At 37.2% G+C, this 18,168-nt stretch overlaps 1 long non-coding RNA gene across 1 annotated transcript in view; it reads left to right on the top strand.

The window, feature by feature from the left end:
* The window catches only part of LOC127623327 (uncharacterized), an 86,237-nt gene extending 73,796 nt beyond the window's left edge, over window positions 1–12,441 (top strand). Inside the window, exons 2-3 of the long non-coding RNA XR_007968048.1 lie at window positions 12,254–12,308; window positions 12,400–12,441. This is a non-coding gene — a long non-coding RNA (uncharacterized LOC127623327). The remainder of the gene's footprint in view (window positions 1–12,253; window positions 12,309–12,399) is intronic.
* Window positions 12,442–18,168: the final 5,727 nt, after the last annotated feature.

The raw sequence follows: 18,168 nt of genomic DNA, 5'->3' as shown, positions 1-18,168 counted from the left end.
ATTAGATCAGGTAAAATAACAATCGCAGGAAACCACTTTTTATTGTGTACTAATGTGCACATTGTGTTGGTGCAGGACAGTGTTTTCATAAGTACTAGCTGTACAGTGCATCAGGGTCATGTGCCTCTGGTGTGATTAGAGGTGACCAGCAAGACGAGACTGCGGTCACTTGAATTACAAAACCTGCACATGATATGATACCAAGGTTGATGTCCAGTTAGTGCTGACAGTTGAAATCGATTTTGGCCAGATCACTTACCACATAAATTGTTGTGGCCAATGCGCTGCTGGCAGTAGTATTTTCAAGAAGGTGAGCCATCTAAGGTGCGAGTCAATAGAAAACATGTAAATTTATGAATTTAGTTAAATTGTATGATTTATGACATAGCGGAAACTGGTAGCGTCCATTTGCAACTTTTACAAACTAATTTCGCTCAGTGTCTATGAAAACAAGAATTCTCAAGTAATTTTGTCTAGTTTTAAGTATGTTTAGATAGTTTTGCAGGAAAATTAGACACAAAATACTCAATAAGAAGGCTTTTTTTTTTGCAGTGTACAAAAATCTTCCTCTCCTCTGTAGCTTTCAAATCAAACATGGCAATTGCGTTTGGTCACAAACACAGTGATTTCACTGTGAGATCAGTCTGTTCATTAAATCTCTCAACAAGAGGAAATCTATTTTGTAATGTACTTTAGAACGATGAATCATTAAAAAGAAAAACTTCTAGCAGATACAGTATATGGATTTAAAATGTGCAGTCTTTCTCTTCTGGACAACAGAACAAAAATTTTGATTCATCATCTTGCAAGACCAGATCTGGGTCTTTTGACTATATAAAAAAATGGACGATCCCCTCTATATACCACCGCCCGAACTTCATGTTTCAATATGAAGTATTTCAACACTTGAGTCAAGACAAGAAATTTTGGGAGTTTAATGCCATTGATTTTGAAATGAAATGCTCAACATGCACGTGTGATTGGGTGTTTGGGTGTCGTAATAGAGTCGTAATGTAGCCTACAATACAAGTCGTGTGTAAATTGGCGAAGTGAATTACCTTTAGAAACGGCCCTCATTAATCTAGTCTAATACATCCATTGAAGCATGCAAATATCTCAGGCAAGAGTGAGCATGCTGTTAATGATCAGAGCAAAGAGTGAAATAATTACTACCTTTAATGTTCCCAATCTAATTGAGACATTAATTAAAGTGGAAAATTTAGCTTGGTGTTTTTTATAATTGAGTTGTACATTGAACGTAGGAAAGAGGGCCAATTGTGCCATTTTGTCTAGTATCCATGTTTAAGAGCTTTAACTACTCCCTATTGAAAGCTCAAGAATGGTTTCATTTAATTTTGTCATTTGTATTGCGTATATGCGGCTGCATGTTTCCACACTGACCAAGCATTTAGAATTAGTACCATCATTTCTGTGTCCGTCCATCCTGGCTATTAATTTATTAAATCATTTTTGAGAGGGGCACTATGGTCAACAACCATATTTATGCAAAGACTTTAAGCAAGAGGCGGTGTAAAATATAGTATCACACACATATTTTTTAATAAACCAATTAAATTTGGAGCTGTTTGTCTGTAAATGTGTATCAGTATTGGGGGCACATTTGAGTGAATGTCTGACATATTCCGTTTTTTTTTTTTTCATCGCTATCTCAGAAAATTGAAGCAAAATTACGAAATACAAAAGAAATTAACACAAAAAAAAGTTTGTATTTTTCCACAAATTTGTTATTTTTCCATAAAATAGTTTAACCACAAATAAATCTTTATGTGTGAAATCCAAAGTGTGAAATCGCACACTTGTTCACTATTGTGATCCACACAACATACTATCTGGGGAATAGGGAGCAAATGATCTGACTGTTCTTCAGGAAACTGAGGGATTACATTACAGCTAAATGCTGCCTGATTAAAGTAATCTCTGATTGGTCAATGAAACGTAGCAGCCTCAATTTTATCTTCTGCAGTGTGTGCCGTAAGCAGTCATGCTAAAAATGTGATCGTGTTGCTATCCCTGTCGTTGAAATAATCCATTCAAAATCCTCTTGGCTCAAAAATCTGAGGGAGAAATGGGCATGATTCCTCTTCTGCAATGAGTCAATGGTTTCAATTCTAATCTCTAGACTTTTGACTATCCGGTTAAAGTCTTGTTGTCTTTGCAACTTATAATGCAACTTACTATAAAGCGACTAAAATTATCATTTTTGAGTGGCTTATTTTAAATAGTTGATACCATAATAAACATAAAAACTTATTCAACCATAAACCCATCCAACCATCCATCCATCCATCCATCCATCCAACCAACCAACCATCCATTCACCATCGATCCAAATAACCAAAAAAGACATTGTGTTCAGAATTTCTGAAAGGTTGAGATTACTAGCATACCATCCACTAACCATCTCTGAACTTCAGTCTGAGACTCTGAGAAATTGAATAATCATGTCTCCTCAAAATGTCTTTATTCTTACCAATGCAGTATGAAATGCCTCAAACAGTGTTTTCAGAAGTTTGATTTTGAAAATCGCAATGCCAAACCCATACAGTCCTTGGTGGTAATGTCCCAATGACAAAGACACATATGTAGTCCCCTATGGCCAAAAGTTTCTCACATGGCAAGCCATCTGGAACAGCAGGCAATGCCACAAATAGGGCTTGTACACTTAAGCTAGCAGCCAACCATCTGGTTTGGCATAGATAGCATCGTTAACACTGGACATTCCTGCAAGGTGAGGAGAAAATGGCAAGAAAATATAAAGGGCAGCTATAATCTCAAACATCCAAGAGCAAATGCAATTTAAAGTCAATATTATCTACTACTTGCCATTCGGGATGCACTTTTTATCCAAAGCATCTCATAATCGCAAGCTTGTAGTGTCCTTGGAGTGAGCTAGATATAAGTGCTGTTATATCTCTCTGCTGAATGATCTCTTGTTAGAACTGAACCTTTGACTTTTGGGTTGCAAACCAGATTGTTATCCATTCAACTGTTAGTACAGAATATGGCAACAGTATAAAGCCTGATTTATACTTTGGAAGAAGCCAAACTTTTTTCTCCTGGACGAACTAAAGCACCCTAGGCAAATGAAGCCGGCCTTTATGGCATGAGTGATGTCATTTTACGATTATTTCGTTTACGGTCACAGTGTTTAACGTACTGTTCCAGCCACAAGTAAAGCCAATGATGCATGTTTTTCTCTCTGCGGGCTGCCACTTTTAGCGCTGTGTCGCTTCTTTGCTTTATTAAACTTGTCACGGCCCCTTCCACATTTTAAAAGCTTCAATCTCTCTCTACTCATTTGTTGTCGCCACACTGTATTTGTTGAGTTTGTGTTGCAAGTCATGTAAAAATGTATACTACTCTGAGAGATGGGCCTTAAAGTAATCCATTTTAACGGCAGTAACCAAGGTAACAACTCCTCAGCTGTTACGCGTGATTGTAAATATAAAAATCTTCACATCCATACCACACCCACAATTCGTTTTAACCAATCATCAGCTCTCTTCGACCAGCCAAGTTCTCCTAGGTCAAGAATTTCAGAGATCACCAAACACATTGACAAAAAATTGACATCATTGCATTTCATCATCACACATAGTAAAGTAAAGCCTGATTGCTCAATAAGTATAAATTAGCCTAAATGTGCAACAGTCTGAAAATCGGTCTGTGCTTACTGAAATTTGAACCACTGCCCCTTGTGGAACACATGCTATCACTAGCAATAGTGGGAAAGGTGATCATGTTTTAAGTGAGGCAAAAATGTCTGACGGGGTATGGCACTTGTCAGTAATTTGTCAGAAAGTGGTTGATTTTAGGGTACATGAACATTCAGAAGCAATATGCCGATTTCCTGTGTGCTCATGTTATTTGGTAGCCCACTTAAGTGCCATCGCTTGTGATCGTAAACTGTTTACTAACCTTATCGCTCTAAAATTACTTAATTACTAAAAAACTTCTATCGAAACTTCAGAAAATTGAACATAAGGAATAGAGGGAATATAGGGCTGAATTCCTATATACCACAGTTTGATGGCATCAACAGGTCCTGTCCTCTCCAAACATCTATATGCTGACTTCTCTTTCACCCTACACACATGCACACACTTCCCAGATGCACGTGGCCAGTGTTATCTTCTAATGTTTTTCAGTCTGCAGCCAGGGGAGGCAAGGTATCCAGTGTCCCTTAATATTTTATCATTTCCTTCAATATGGCCCAGGCAGCTACTCCTGAGCTTGACGTTTCTGCTTGGCACGAGGGCTTCAGACTTCCCGCCTGTTTCCTGGTCTGGTATAGCATTACCCTCCACCTCTATCTCCACTGATGCTGCACTATCGTTTCTATCTGACCCCACCATTGATCGCTGGTGTAACACCAATTTAAGTGCAACAAAAATGCAGTCCACTTCCTTAAAGCTCTGAGGTTAGCTGGCATCTAGATGCGGCCAGTGATGCGGAGGATAAAGAAGGCCAAAGCCAGGGCCACAGCTGCATTCCCCGGGCAAGGGAGTGGGTGAAACCCTCCGCTGTCTTTAAATGTACATATGAAAGGGGCTGCTGCTGTACACAAATATGTCCGTACATAAATATGTGGGAAAGCATGTGTTTATCCGAGTGTCCAACTACTTATTTAAAACTTACAGAGAACAGACGTGGTGAGGGAGAGAAAGAAACATCAAAGCTATCAAAGGTTAAAAAGTTCCCAAATACTACAGCATTCCGGAGTCACTCCCACTGATCTAAAAGCGAAACTTCTAAAGAAAACTTCTTGAAATAACAGTTTGAGGCACTATGGTTGGGGAGTAACAGAATACATGTAATGGGATTACATATTTCAAATACAAAATATAAGTAACTGTATTCCACTACAGTTACAGTTTAAATCATTGTTATTTAGAATACAGTTACATTCAAAAAGTATTTTGATTACTTTGCATTTTATTGTCATTTGTTTAATTTAATCCTTTCATTTTACATATTTGGCAGATATGGTTACTGACCTTGAGTAATCTAAAGTAATATGTTACAAATAAAATGTTACAGCATGTAATCTGTAATTTGATGTGGAATACATTTCAGAAGTAACCCTAAAACACTGTAGATAGATAGATAGATAAACAGACAGACATCTGATCATACATCATAAATATACATCTGATTATATAAATGTAAATTCTGAATATACAGTTGTAGGTCAGAATATGTAAATATGAATAAAAATAAATAGTTGTACATCCTGAATATATAGTTATTAGTGTGAATATATAAATTGGATTATACAGTTGTAAGTGTGAATATTTAAATATTAATCAGAATATATAATTGTAAGTCTGAACATATAAATAGACATCAGAATATATAAATGTTAATCCTGAATATATAGTTGTAGGTCAGAATACTGTACTGTAAATCAGAATATATAAATGTAAACCCTGAAAATGAATATATATATATATATATACAGTATACATCTTTCATGTTAGCTAATTGTTTACAAAAGATTGGTTGCCTGGGTCAGATGTATCACTGTGTGTCCACAAGTAATACTTATTAAGCATTTGTGAACTGAAGACTCAAATTTGTTACAGGGTAAGTTTAGCAAGCTGGATTTCCCCCCAGACATCTGTTATGCAGATCTTCAGTTGCACAATTGTGTGGGGCCTTCATTGCTGTATTGTGCACTTCATAATGCATCACACATTCTCAATTGGAGACAGATCAGGACTGCAGGCAGGACAATCTTGCAGCCATGCACTTGTAATCCGGCTGGAAAACCACTTCTCAATAATCATCAATTGTCTGTAAAAGATATCAGGATATGGGCCCGGGAATACTTTGGTAAACCTTTGTCAGTCAACACCATTCGCTGCTGCATCCACAGAACCAAGTTCACCCTGTAGCTCTATACTGGTTGCTCACTGAAGCTCAGAAGGGTTGAGCCAGGTCAGGAGCTGGATGGGAGACCTCCAGGGGAAATCTGAGGTTGCTGCTGGAAGAGATGTTAGTGAGGCCAGCAAGGGATGCTCACACTGTGGTGTGTGTGGGTTCTAATGCCCCAGTATATTGATGTGAACACTGTACTGTAAAAAAGAACCGTCCTTTGAATGAGATGTTAAACCGAGGTCCTGACTCTGTGGTCATTAAAAATAGTAGAAAGAGTACAGGTATAAGCCTGGTGTCCTAGCTAAATTCCCTCATTGGTCCTTATCCATCATGGCCTCCAAATAATCCCCATCCATTAATCCCAATCCACCCATCTTTGAGTGTAGTGTCAGACTTCTCTTGGCTTGGTCTTATCTGAGATTGAAGGTAGAGCAGTGCAATCATGTTTTGTGGAAAAAACAGCCATTGTGTTCTCCGGGCCAAAGAGAAAAAAACATCTGAGCTATTAGCAGCATCCGGTCCAAAAGCCAGTGTCTGTCATGGCATGGAGGATGTGTCAGAACCAATGGCATGGATAACTGGCACATCTGTGAGGACACCATTAATGCAGAAAGATATGTACAAATTTTGGAACAACATATGCCACCCTCCAGAAGCTGTCTTTTTCCACGATTCAAGTGCATTGTTGTGGATCCTTAAAATAAAGTGTCACTGTCATGCCAATAAGTCCATATAAGACATTTCGAGCTCTAAATGCATTTTATGGTAAAAAGAAAAGAAAAGAAAAGTAGAAAGTGGAAAGTTCACTCACCCCCTAGCCCCATCCATAACTGTCCCAATGGTGCTATGTAGCACAATTCAAGACTTTTCTGATCCCATTCCAAGAAAGACTCAAAACATTCTTGACGACGGTCGGTCATCTCTTACTCGTATGAATATATTGTTAGTTGTTTCCTCTATTTTGTCAAGCCCTTGTAAATTAAAGTGCTAAATTATAGTAAAGTACTGTCCCACGCTACAGCAGCACACAACAGCCACTTACTGTCATGGATGCCATCATTTTAACTGGTCAGTATTTCACTTCTGAAATGCTTTCTCTTTACCTGCCAATATCCGGCTATTCAGTGGCCTAATGGAAGTACTATAAAGACCAGCTCATTACAGCCCATTACAGAAGGATGGAAAATGCAATGTGACTTGAGAGAGAGAGGCAAGAGATATGAGAAAACGAGAATGAGTAGAACTAAATGCAATTTGTCTCTACGGTGTTCAAATTTGGTCTAACATTGTAGTTTGCGGTCGCTTTGCATGGTTTTGCTCGCAAATAATCAAAACGTCCCTAAATGGCCATTAAATGATACCATCAGGATCAAATCATGCTGTGTAAATTGCCCAACAGACTTTTAGACACCTCTCAAATTCTTGCTTCTGAGAGCACAATAATGGTTACATGTGGCTCTTATTTGGAAAGTGTCTGGATAATCCTTTAAATTGGGAATGCTGAAGAACAGAAGGGAATGTCGGAGACCTTTCAGCTCATCAGGTCATTAACACTGAATGTAACCTTGACTGCACTGAAGTAAATGAAAAATAATATTTAATAAATAAATCAACACATATCTCCAGTTTGTAGAAATGTCATTGTTGTATTGATGGTTTCGTATATACACTGAAATGTGTATGTGATATTTGGAAATATTATTTATTTTACAATTTGTATTAATGAAAACAATATTTGCATTAATATTTATATTATAGACAATACAACACAGCTTTTTTATGAGTTAATAATAAAAGATTAATTAAGATTAGCCTTTTAATGCCTTTTTCTTTGTTGCATTTTGATCTTAGTGTATTTTACAAGTTTTATTTAAAATTTTACTAAATATTTTTTTACTAAATCCTTTTTCGATGTATTTTTAATAACATGATAGATCTGAGACATAACATAAATTGAATAACAAAGTAAATAACTAAATATATATATATATATATATATATATATATATATATATATATATATATATATATATATATATAATAAACAAAAAATCTTGTGTAAATACCATTAATTTCTAAACCACCAAAATGAAGATATTATTTTTTTCTCAAATAATAATATTTTCATATTTGGAAATATTTGTATATTATTTTCTTTATATTTTTAAAGAATATTTTCATTATTATTAATAATTTTCTATGCCAAACTATTTTTGAATCTTGTGGTTTTATTTAATTTATTTATTTTTTGCCTGTTATTTGAGAGTTTTCTCTATTGCTTTTTGTTCGTAGTGCATCAAGGATTTACAATATGTTTGGCATTTGCCATCTATTTTTGAATAACATAACATATGTAGAGTTAATTATTATAAGATCCAAGAGATCTGTTATGAATGAGGGTCATGTCATTGACCCTCAAACATTTTGAGGACAAAAGGAAAATATGTCAACCCCCAATGCACAAACACGCTCACTTCTATGCTCAGATGTTGATCCTGTCTCGCCCCTCTTCCAGCCTGTTATAGGATGCTCTGTGGCTTTTCCTTGACCTTTGTCAGGATAAGCCTCTTTTGGGAACAGATGTCCCACTTTGCTGTGACAAGTCCAGGTCAGAACCGGGCATTGCATCATTGAGTCTGTACGCCGCAGGTCCTGACCCCCGAGAGACTCCATCAGATATGTGTGCTGTTGTTAAATTCATACGTCTTGCCTTGTCAAAACACGCGTTTAGCACCTGCAACGCAACAAATGCAGTGCAGCAATTTTCACTGCAGCCGTGTTCTTTGTTCTTGTATACAGAGGCTGTTTACATGCACAATGTATGCCCATTATATGAATAATGTATCAACGGCAATAAATTACACAGACAAATGTGTGTAATGTTATATTAACAATTGAGCAAATGTCATACAATTTCTATAATTCATGTAATTTTAGTATGTTTAACAATTAATGCCTTATGGTTATGCAAATATACTGTATATAGTCAAGGGAATGCACTCTACAATAATATAGGGACAACACATCACTACATACATTAACCCAAATGAGAGAATGATGATATAATAAAGCAGCTTCATTCAATATTAAAAGTTAACCCATGTTTGTGAATTACTTTGATTTTGATGTTGCATTGCCATACCAGAATAATGCGATCACTCACTGGGGGTGTTGTATTGAACAGAATAGAGCTATTGATTTGCCCGTCAGCACAAGTACCCACGGTGGCCCTGTCTTTGTCCACATTCATGTCAGTGCCGGGCATGTGATGGTGATGAATGGGTGGACAGATAGAGACGGGCCACACTAGAGAGTGTATCAGCAGTCTCTAAAAAAACAAAACCACTGGCTCTCCGGTTTTTCTTCTCAAATCCATAATAAAAACAAACTCATATGTTCTCTCTGACTCTGGGGTACTTCTGGGGCATGTTGACATAAGCAGCACTTGCAGCAGAGACTGTTTAGCCTGAGATGGAGTACTTTTATTAAAATGAATGGAGAATTGGAACACTCATCTTTCAGATACAGACATGCACATTAGCTGGACCATTTGTAGGATATTTACATTCCATTTTACAAATGTAGAATTGTTTTTTTGCGTGATCTGACTTGCCTACCAATGACACACTTGACAAAAAAATAAAAAAAAATCCAATGGTTTAAGCTTAAATGATAATAAGTTATGTAAAAAATGTTAATTGCACATAAAAGGAAGTATTTTTAAAAACCAAACGCAACACCACAACAATCGATATCAGGTATCTGTACCATATTAATCAGAGTTTTTGTCCTAATCGGCCATGACACACGGCCAGTGACAGTGCTTTCTGTTTTTGAAATGGCTCACCAGACAGCGCAATCAACAAATGGGTCTAAAATGATTCTTTTTTTAGATAGTACATTAAAGCTGGCATATCACTAGCCGGTTCAGACCAGCTTGATTTTTGGCCAAGGGTGTCATACACCTACCGAATGTTGTGCTTGAGGTCTCGCTCTCTTCAGCTGGAGCTCTGTCACACACATACCGGTTCAGAATGGCAGAGGGGAGACATACCGAGTCATTCTAACTTTCTCTCCGCTTCCCTGTCATGTGGAGATAATATAATAACAGGAGTACCACGTACTTGCCCTGTGTATGTGTGTGATTGTGTATTTATCCCTTTGGGGTTTGCCGTAGAAAGAGAATGCCCATACGGAGCTTCAGTGAGAAAATGAGTTGCGTTCAATCAACAGACTGTTTCATCTTTAATTGCTCTGTTTTCTAAATTTCTATGTCAATTATCCTAATTTTAGTGCATTAAGATCGCGGTGTCGCATTGAGCCTGGTGTGTCCGACTGACTGGGTGTCGTTGGAATCTTGTCGTGTCACCTCTGGTAAGGATAAGATGCGAGAGCTGTACACTATACAAAAGAGACCAATCATCTTATAGAGCTGGATTTCCTGGCAGAAAAAAAACATTGATTGAAAGGCCTATGCTAATATGCTATCAGATGCAGAACTAAAGCAAATAGTGCGTGTCTGGGCGTTACCTAAAACGACACGTTTAGTGTCTCTGATGCACCTTGATTTGAATGGTACAGATATCTGCCATTGACTTCCATTGAATCACAGATTCAGTAGCTCTCTATGAGCCACATGTCTACTGACTTCTCTGGACATAATCATTTAGAAAAAGTGAAGTGTGATATTTGACACTATATTAAATCAAAATACAATATGAAAACAAAAGAGTAGTAGTAGCACAAAGATTAGTATGAAATATAGCTTAGTCATTACACCAATCAGCCACAACATTAAAACCACCTAATACTGTGTTGATCCCCTTGTAATGCCAAAACAGCACCAACCCGCATCTCAGTATAGCATTCAGAGATGATATTCTTCTCATCACACTTGAACAGATTGGTTATCTGAGTTATTGTAGACTTTGTCCGTTTGAACCAGTCTGTCCATTCTCTGTTGACCTCTCTTATCAACAAGACATTTCCATCAGCAGATCTGCCCCTCACTGGATGTTTTTGTTTTTCTGAGTAAATTCTAGAGACTATTGTGTTTGAAAATCCCAGAAATACTTAAACCAGCCCATCTGGCACCAACAATCATCCATGTGAGTATCTAATCAGCCAATCGTGTGTCAGCAGTGCAGTGCATAAAACATGCAGATACGGGTCAGGAGCTTCAGTTAATGTTCACAACAACCATCAAAATGGGAAAAAATTTGATCTCTATGATTTTGTAACGGTTACCCTGTCTTGTCTCACTGTTGCCCTTTGTTTGTAATTTTGTCACTTTTGTTATTCCTTAGTTTTCACTTTTGTCACCCTTGTACCTCCATAGTCTTGTTTTCCCTCGTGTTCACTGTTCATTGTTTTCACCTGCCCTTGTTAATTTGCCTTCGGTTTCTGTTAATCACCTTGTCACCTAGTTTGTGTTCTGTTTGTTCATTGGCCCCTTTTTCCCATGTTTTTGTATTTATATCCTGGTTTTTGGTTTAGTCCTTGTCTGTCGTTGAATGTTGTTGCACGTGAATGTTATGGTTGTTTCTCCTGCCTGTGGATGGGTTTCATGTTGTTTTCCCCTCGTGGATATTTCTTTGTTCCTGTTTGTTTGCCCTCACTTTGATTTATAATAAAGAACCTGCTTTTGGATCCGCACCTCCTCGTCTGCCTTCACTCCTGCATTCGTTACAGATTTGGAGCATGACATGATTGTTGATGCCAGATGGGCTTGTTTGAATATTTCTGTCACTGCTGATCTCCTGGGATTTTCACATGTACAGGTCTTGTAAATGGTCACCATTTCCTTTAAGATTCTTAAGCACATTTTTTTTTAATTCACTTATTTAAATTTTTTTGTATTTATTTTAAATGGTCCAGTGTAACAAGTACATTTTAAAGTGCATGTATATATCTCAGTTACTATGAGTTTAAAAAAGTTTCATGCATAGTAATTATGTGACCAGTAAGATGCCTTTAATGTGTAGTTTTTAATCATTATGTCTGTTGGTGTGTGTATACACATTTCTTATTGAGCACACTTGATGTGCGCCTCTTATAAGAGAATGCTGTTGCTAATATAAAGCTCAATTCTCCATTATTGAGCACATGTGTGCCTCTCCCTTGTGCTTGGTGTGCCACACGTTATGTAATTGATTGATAAATGGTGTTCATAAAGAGGATGATGTGTTTATCTTCCCTGCAAACTATTTAGTGCTTCTTTTGCATATTGTTTGCAAGAGAAGCAGCAGGATCGATTCTGCAGCTTTGTTCTCTCTCCTGATCTGTTGCATGTTTACTTTTTATTCTTTCACCTGTGCCCAACAGTACCAATATAATCTGTACATATTTTTAGGTTGAAGTGTGTTGATGTGATGAGCTTGGTGTTTTAAGAGCTTTTCTCATTGAAGGTAAGGCATTTATTTGGGCTTGAGTGGGGTGATTTATAAGAGTTCCAATTTGATGTTTTGAAGTCTATTCATGATACATTTTCCATTGCAGGAGCAGTGTGGCCCTGTATAATGCTAGCTGCTGTTTCTTTACATTTGGATTCCTCTACCCGCACTCTCTGGAGCCGACAATTTTACAACAATATCATTAGCAGATTTAGGTTAAAGAATATATGACTATATCATACATGCATAAAACACAACTCAAATGGTCAACGCTGGAGAATTATGCCTAAACATGCCCCGATGTGCTTTCATCAGCTAGTGCTTGTAAGGGACCATCTAAAAAATCCACCCACAGCACTAAAACCCTGGAGCTGCCAATGATTCATTCATGGATTAGTCCAATTAAAGTGTAAGTTATACATACAGTTTGCAATCTTTAGAATTGCTTGCATCAATTGTGTTTTTAATTTCACACTTTTATGAAACTGTTGGTGAGGTTTAAGGTTTAGGGAAGGAAGTTTGGTTTTGTTGATTTAAAACTCAATTGAGCATTAACCTTGAAAACCTTATCTCTTTGGGAAAACATCTGAAAGTATTTGTAATGAATGTCAATCTACACCCCATTACTAAAATACCCCAGTGCCATCCTGAGCAGTCAGGTGCTGTCTTGGATCACCCTTTTGGGAACTAACACAAACTGTGGATCCAGCTAAAGAAAATGAAGTATATGCCATCAATTAACTGAATTTCACTTCGCGTTTGGGGCCCAAATAAATGCAGTTATTCCCTGGTCTTAATTGTCTTTCTCTCTCTTACAAACATTTACCATCATAAAGCTCCAGTCACTAAAGTCAGATCACCGGCACTCTTCTTAAATGGCCCCAGCTTTTATGAGGCTAAAATACAGTGGCTAGCTTGATATTAGCTGGCTGGACTGTCGACAGGAGCCAGAATACACTGTACTTTAATAACCGTTTGTCACTCCAAGATGAAGAGTTCCTAGCAGAGGCTCTTATCTGAGCAAATGCAGCATTTGGCGTCATCTTTTAGACAAGTCTTCCAAATTGGGAGTTATAATTACTGAATATTTCACAAACTCTTTTCTGTGTATTTCTTTCAAAGAGACAATTCAAGAAATAGTTTGCCACAAATCATATTTTTTTTCTTTTTTTTTTTTAAGTAGCTCTTTAATGGGCTCTAAGTCCTTGTGTTGCATTGTGACTCGCCTCAATCTGGGTGGCGAGTAAAAATCTCAGTTACCTCCATGTCTGAGACATCAATCCATGCATTTTATCACATGGCTTGTTGAGCACGTTACCGCGGAGACCTAGCATGTGTGGAGGCTTCACGCTATTCTCCGCGGCATCCAAGCACAACTCATCACGTGCCCCACCGAAAGCGAGAAACACATTATATTGACCACGAGGAGGTTACCCCAATGTAACCCTACCCACCCTAGCAACTGGGCCAATTGGTTGCTTAGGAAACCTGACTTGATTCACTCAGCACACCCTGGATTTCAACTTGCAACTCCAGGTGTTGTAGTCAGTATCTTTACTTGCTGAGCTACCCAGGCCCCCTAATATTCAGAACTCCTTAAACTACTTCAAAGTTTGCTCATCAAAAAATCCTCCATGTGCAGCAATAACAGCTTTGCAGATCCTTGGTCTAGCTGTCAGTTTGTTCAGATACTCAGGTGACCTTTCACCCCACACTTCCTGTAGCACTTGACATAGATGTGGCTGTCTTGTCGGGCACTTCTCACACACCTTACAGTCTAGCTGATCCCACAAAAGCTCCATAACACTCTTTTCCAATTATCTGTTGTCCAATGTCTGTGATTCTTTGCACACTCTAAACTTTTCTTTTTGATTTTCTGTTTTAAAAGTGTCTTTTCTTTGCAATTCTTCCCATAAGGCCTGCACCCCTGAGACTTCTCTTTACTGTTGTACATGAAACTGGTGTTGAGCGGGTAGAATTCAATGAAGCTGTCAGCTGAGGACATGTGAGACATCTATTTCTCAAACTAGAGACTCTGATGTACTTATCCTCTTGTTTAGTTGTACATCTGGCCTTCCACATCTCTTTCTGTTCTTGTTGGAGACAGTTGTCCTTTGTCTTTGAAGACTGTAGTGTACACCCTTGTATGAAATCTTCAGTTTTTGGCAATTTCATGCATTGTATATCCTTCATTCCTCAAAACAATGATTGACTGATGAGTTTCTAGAGAAAACTGTTTCTTTTTTGCCATTTTTGACCTAATATTGACCTTAAGACATGCCAGTCTATTGCATAATGTGGCAACTCAAAAACAAACGGTGATGGCTGCTAGGAATGGGGCCTGTCTAGATTTGATCAAAAATGACTTCTTTCAAATAGTGATAGTGCTGTTGTATGATACAATAGTTGTATGTTATATGATACAAATTATAAATAATACATTTTAATTAAATTATCGCTAGTAAAAAAAACTTTTTTATTTCTGTTATTTACTTTTCATTATTAGCTATGTTAATTTCAGATATATGTCTAGAAATAAATAGTAGATTACAGAGATAAAGGTGTAGTTACAATCACATTATAGATATCTAAAATTAACATTTCCACTTGTGAAAAACCACATTACAGATATACACTTGATAAAAGTGTTGCATGATTATCCACAGATGTGATTGTCCACTTTTGGCCTTTTCTTGAACTAGTGACTGACTGAACAAGTGGCATGTGTACATGAGCACATAAGCTACTCAGCCAAATATATCATTTATATTTTCAGTAGTGGTCTGTGGTATACTTGCCCAGTTGTTGAAAGACTGGGGAGAAAGACTGAGCTCACACTGACTCTGTTGTTCAAACCTTTAACTTTATATTAAATGTCACAGAATGTCACAGTGTAGCAGAAAATGAACCTGGGCTTGCTGCGGGCTAGTACCTCTGTTCTCGCAAGTAACTAACCCCTCTATTTCTGCAGTATCTCTCTTGGTGTGTGTGTGTTTCGAGGCTCTGGTTAGCTTGCGTCACTTTTAACACTGCTGTAATTCACAAAACCTGCTGCTTGGAGCCAGAATGGTCTTTCATTTATTTAACAGGAAACTCTTATATCTAGTAAAGTATCAAGTATATGATACAGTACATATGGTATCACACATTTTGATCTTCAGCATGAGTGTCGGTCAGAGCAGCAGTAATCTACAAGTCGCTCCTGTGCATCCCATTGACCTGCTGAAGCTAGCGTCATGCTGAAGAATGAGCTCTTGACATCTCAAGTATTCTCTAAACAAATTAATCTCCACTGTTATTGGATCAGCCAATGTGAACTCATTTTGAACATTCTTCATAACAAATCAACGCTCAAGACTACATGCAAAACATCAACTAATATGACATTAAAATGTGTTATCAATGACTTCATGCCTCATTCTATGAGTAGAATTCACACGAGATCAGTAAAAGAAGCTGTTTTAACTATGTGATGATTTAAAGTCATATATATTCAGTAGTTAATGTTTAATTTGTCATGTTTACATTCTGCATTCATGGTGCTTATGGGCTAACGTGTTATACGCAGCTATAATTGCGCCGGTTGCTCTGTTATTGTATTTTTACAAATCCAAAAGACATCCATCTACCAAATGTTTACATGGAAAACGATTGAAAAACATGAGTGGACGCAAAAACATGTTCAATTTGAACAGCCCCTTGTTCACATGACACAACACTGTTGTGAAGTTTCTCAAAGATACCTCTCAAAAAGACAGAATTTAGTTTCAGTTGATTGTAGGTACATTTACACTGTATTCAGCGCTGTTTGTTCTATTTTCGTAAATATCCCAATACTGCTTTACTTTGAGAATATGCTCTAAATGATTCAGTGAGAGAGTGCTCTGAACGAAATATACTGAATCACGAATCGATTCAGACAGTTTTGCAAGCACGTTTGGCCAATTCACTGAAAAGAACTGACTCAAAGGAATTATTCATTCGCAAATTGGGCATTACTAGCCCCCCCTGCTAGCCAACAGAAATACGGGACACATTTCATGAATGATGAAATATTCTGAGAGTAAATATTTCTCAGGTCAGTCGGCGTGCTCATGGTATGCACAGTGCATACATCCGTACAGCTGCAGGTGCCACTGAGATGTATAAATGGCTTTCAGCTGCAGACATATCAAACAATAGAGTGAATTGTTAGTTTCAGAGTATTTGAGCAGACTTGATTTCTTTTGTAGAATAATTAAACAAAAAACTAAATTGCATTACATATTCTTGGAAAATGTCCAAGATAACTGATAACTCTGCATGCTGGTGTGTTCGTGTTGACTGAGTGAATGGGAATTAGTTGTGGGTCTCATAGTATGTTTGTACTCCAGGTCACACCAATCGATGATGTGGACCAATGGCAGTAAGAATGTGTTTAGTAGCCGGTCTGGCGAGCTGTTGCAAACAACCAAAACGATCTCAAAAACACTTTCATTTTGGCTAGATTTTCATACACTGAATTTTTTTTCTCCAACTCAAACTTTTTAGTGACTTATTGCATCTAAACTTTTCAATTGGCTCAATGGCAGTTCTATGAATTAAATCTTCTCTTTTGCGCCAACAATTTTATTAACATTGGCACATTCAGAAATGATCTGTTGAAACATCTTAAAAGATATACATATATATATTTTAAGTCATCCTCTATCCAAAGAAGATAATGAACACATTGGTAAAGACTCACAAATTGCCCTAAACCACATGCAATTCCTGAGTCTATATGGTGAATAAAGACAGTCTTCAGTAATAGAACACACACACACCTGAATGACCTGAATCATCTTTGAAATCCTGCCATCTGTAATAGGGGATAAAAGGGTGAATAAAGAAGTGAAGCACTCATAGTGAAGCACAATCCAAAAAAAAAAAAAATAGGCTATTGTCATTTTTTAAATCATACTGTGCTGTAAAAAGTATTGGATTCTTTCTGAATTTCTAATTTGTGCACATTTTTTACTTTGCATGTGGAAAGATATTGTTGACAATTGTATAGATAGAGAGAATCTGGTGGTAAAATGGACACAGGTTTTGTCTTTCTGTGTTGTTCATGGTTAATGTTTCATCTTGACATTCAGTCAGAGTAATTTCAAGGAGTACTGCGTATGGAAAACCTTCCAATAAATCAATCAAATTAATTTCACTTATCGTTAACATTGTTTTGACAGGGAAATCTATTGATAAATGTACAAGTTACCATTTCTACTCAAGTTCAAAATCATAATGGCTAGTAGATCTTTTTGAAAACCTTAGCTTGAAATGCTGCTTTATATGAGCACAGAACCATTTCAGTGGAGGGCAAATTAAACAAAATAATGTTCTGCCATCTTCTGGGTTAAAATGAGTGCCGTCTGGGACTGCTTGCTTTCCACAGATCATTTTTTTCTCACTTCAAAGCTTATGATACGCATTCATTTTCATGCTAAATAATACAATCTTAAGAATATCACAGATGTAGAATGAGAATAAAAACAACACTCAACCACTCACTAAAACTCAAAGTGCTTCCGTTTTCCTCCGAAAAAGAGAGGCACTGACCTTTTAAACTGGACCAAAAACGGTGCGGTCACTCCGACAGAAATGTCTATTTTAGGGTACATTTTAATATTCGATGAAAACATTTAATCACAGCAGGCAGGCTCCTGGCAGAAGACAATGGGATTCATTTAGAGGTGAAAATGTTACAATGAAACCATTGAGAGGATGAAATGTTGAGAGCAAGCCACATGATAATTCGGCAGACCTGCGGACTTAGTCAGGTGATTTCTCTGGTCAACCTAACTTATGTTAAAATTACAGCATGAGAACTGCAGTTAGCTCAAACAAGATAATCAAT

This window comes from Xyrauchen texanus, chromosome 29, assembly GCF_025860055.1.
Source record: "Xyrauchen texanus isolate HMW12.3.18 chromosome 29, RBS_HiC_50CHRs, whole genome shotgun sequence".
Lineage (NCBI taxonomy): Eukaryota > Metazoa > Chordata > Actinopteri > Cypriniformes > Catostomidae > Xyrauchen > Xyrauchen texanus.
The sequence above is the reverse complement of the archived record's forward strand: the minus strand, read 5'-3'. Positions and strand labels throughout refer to the sequence as shown.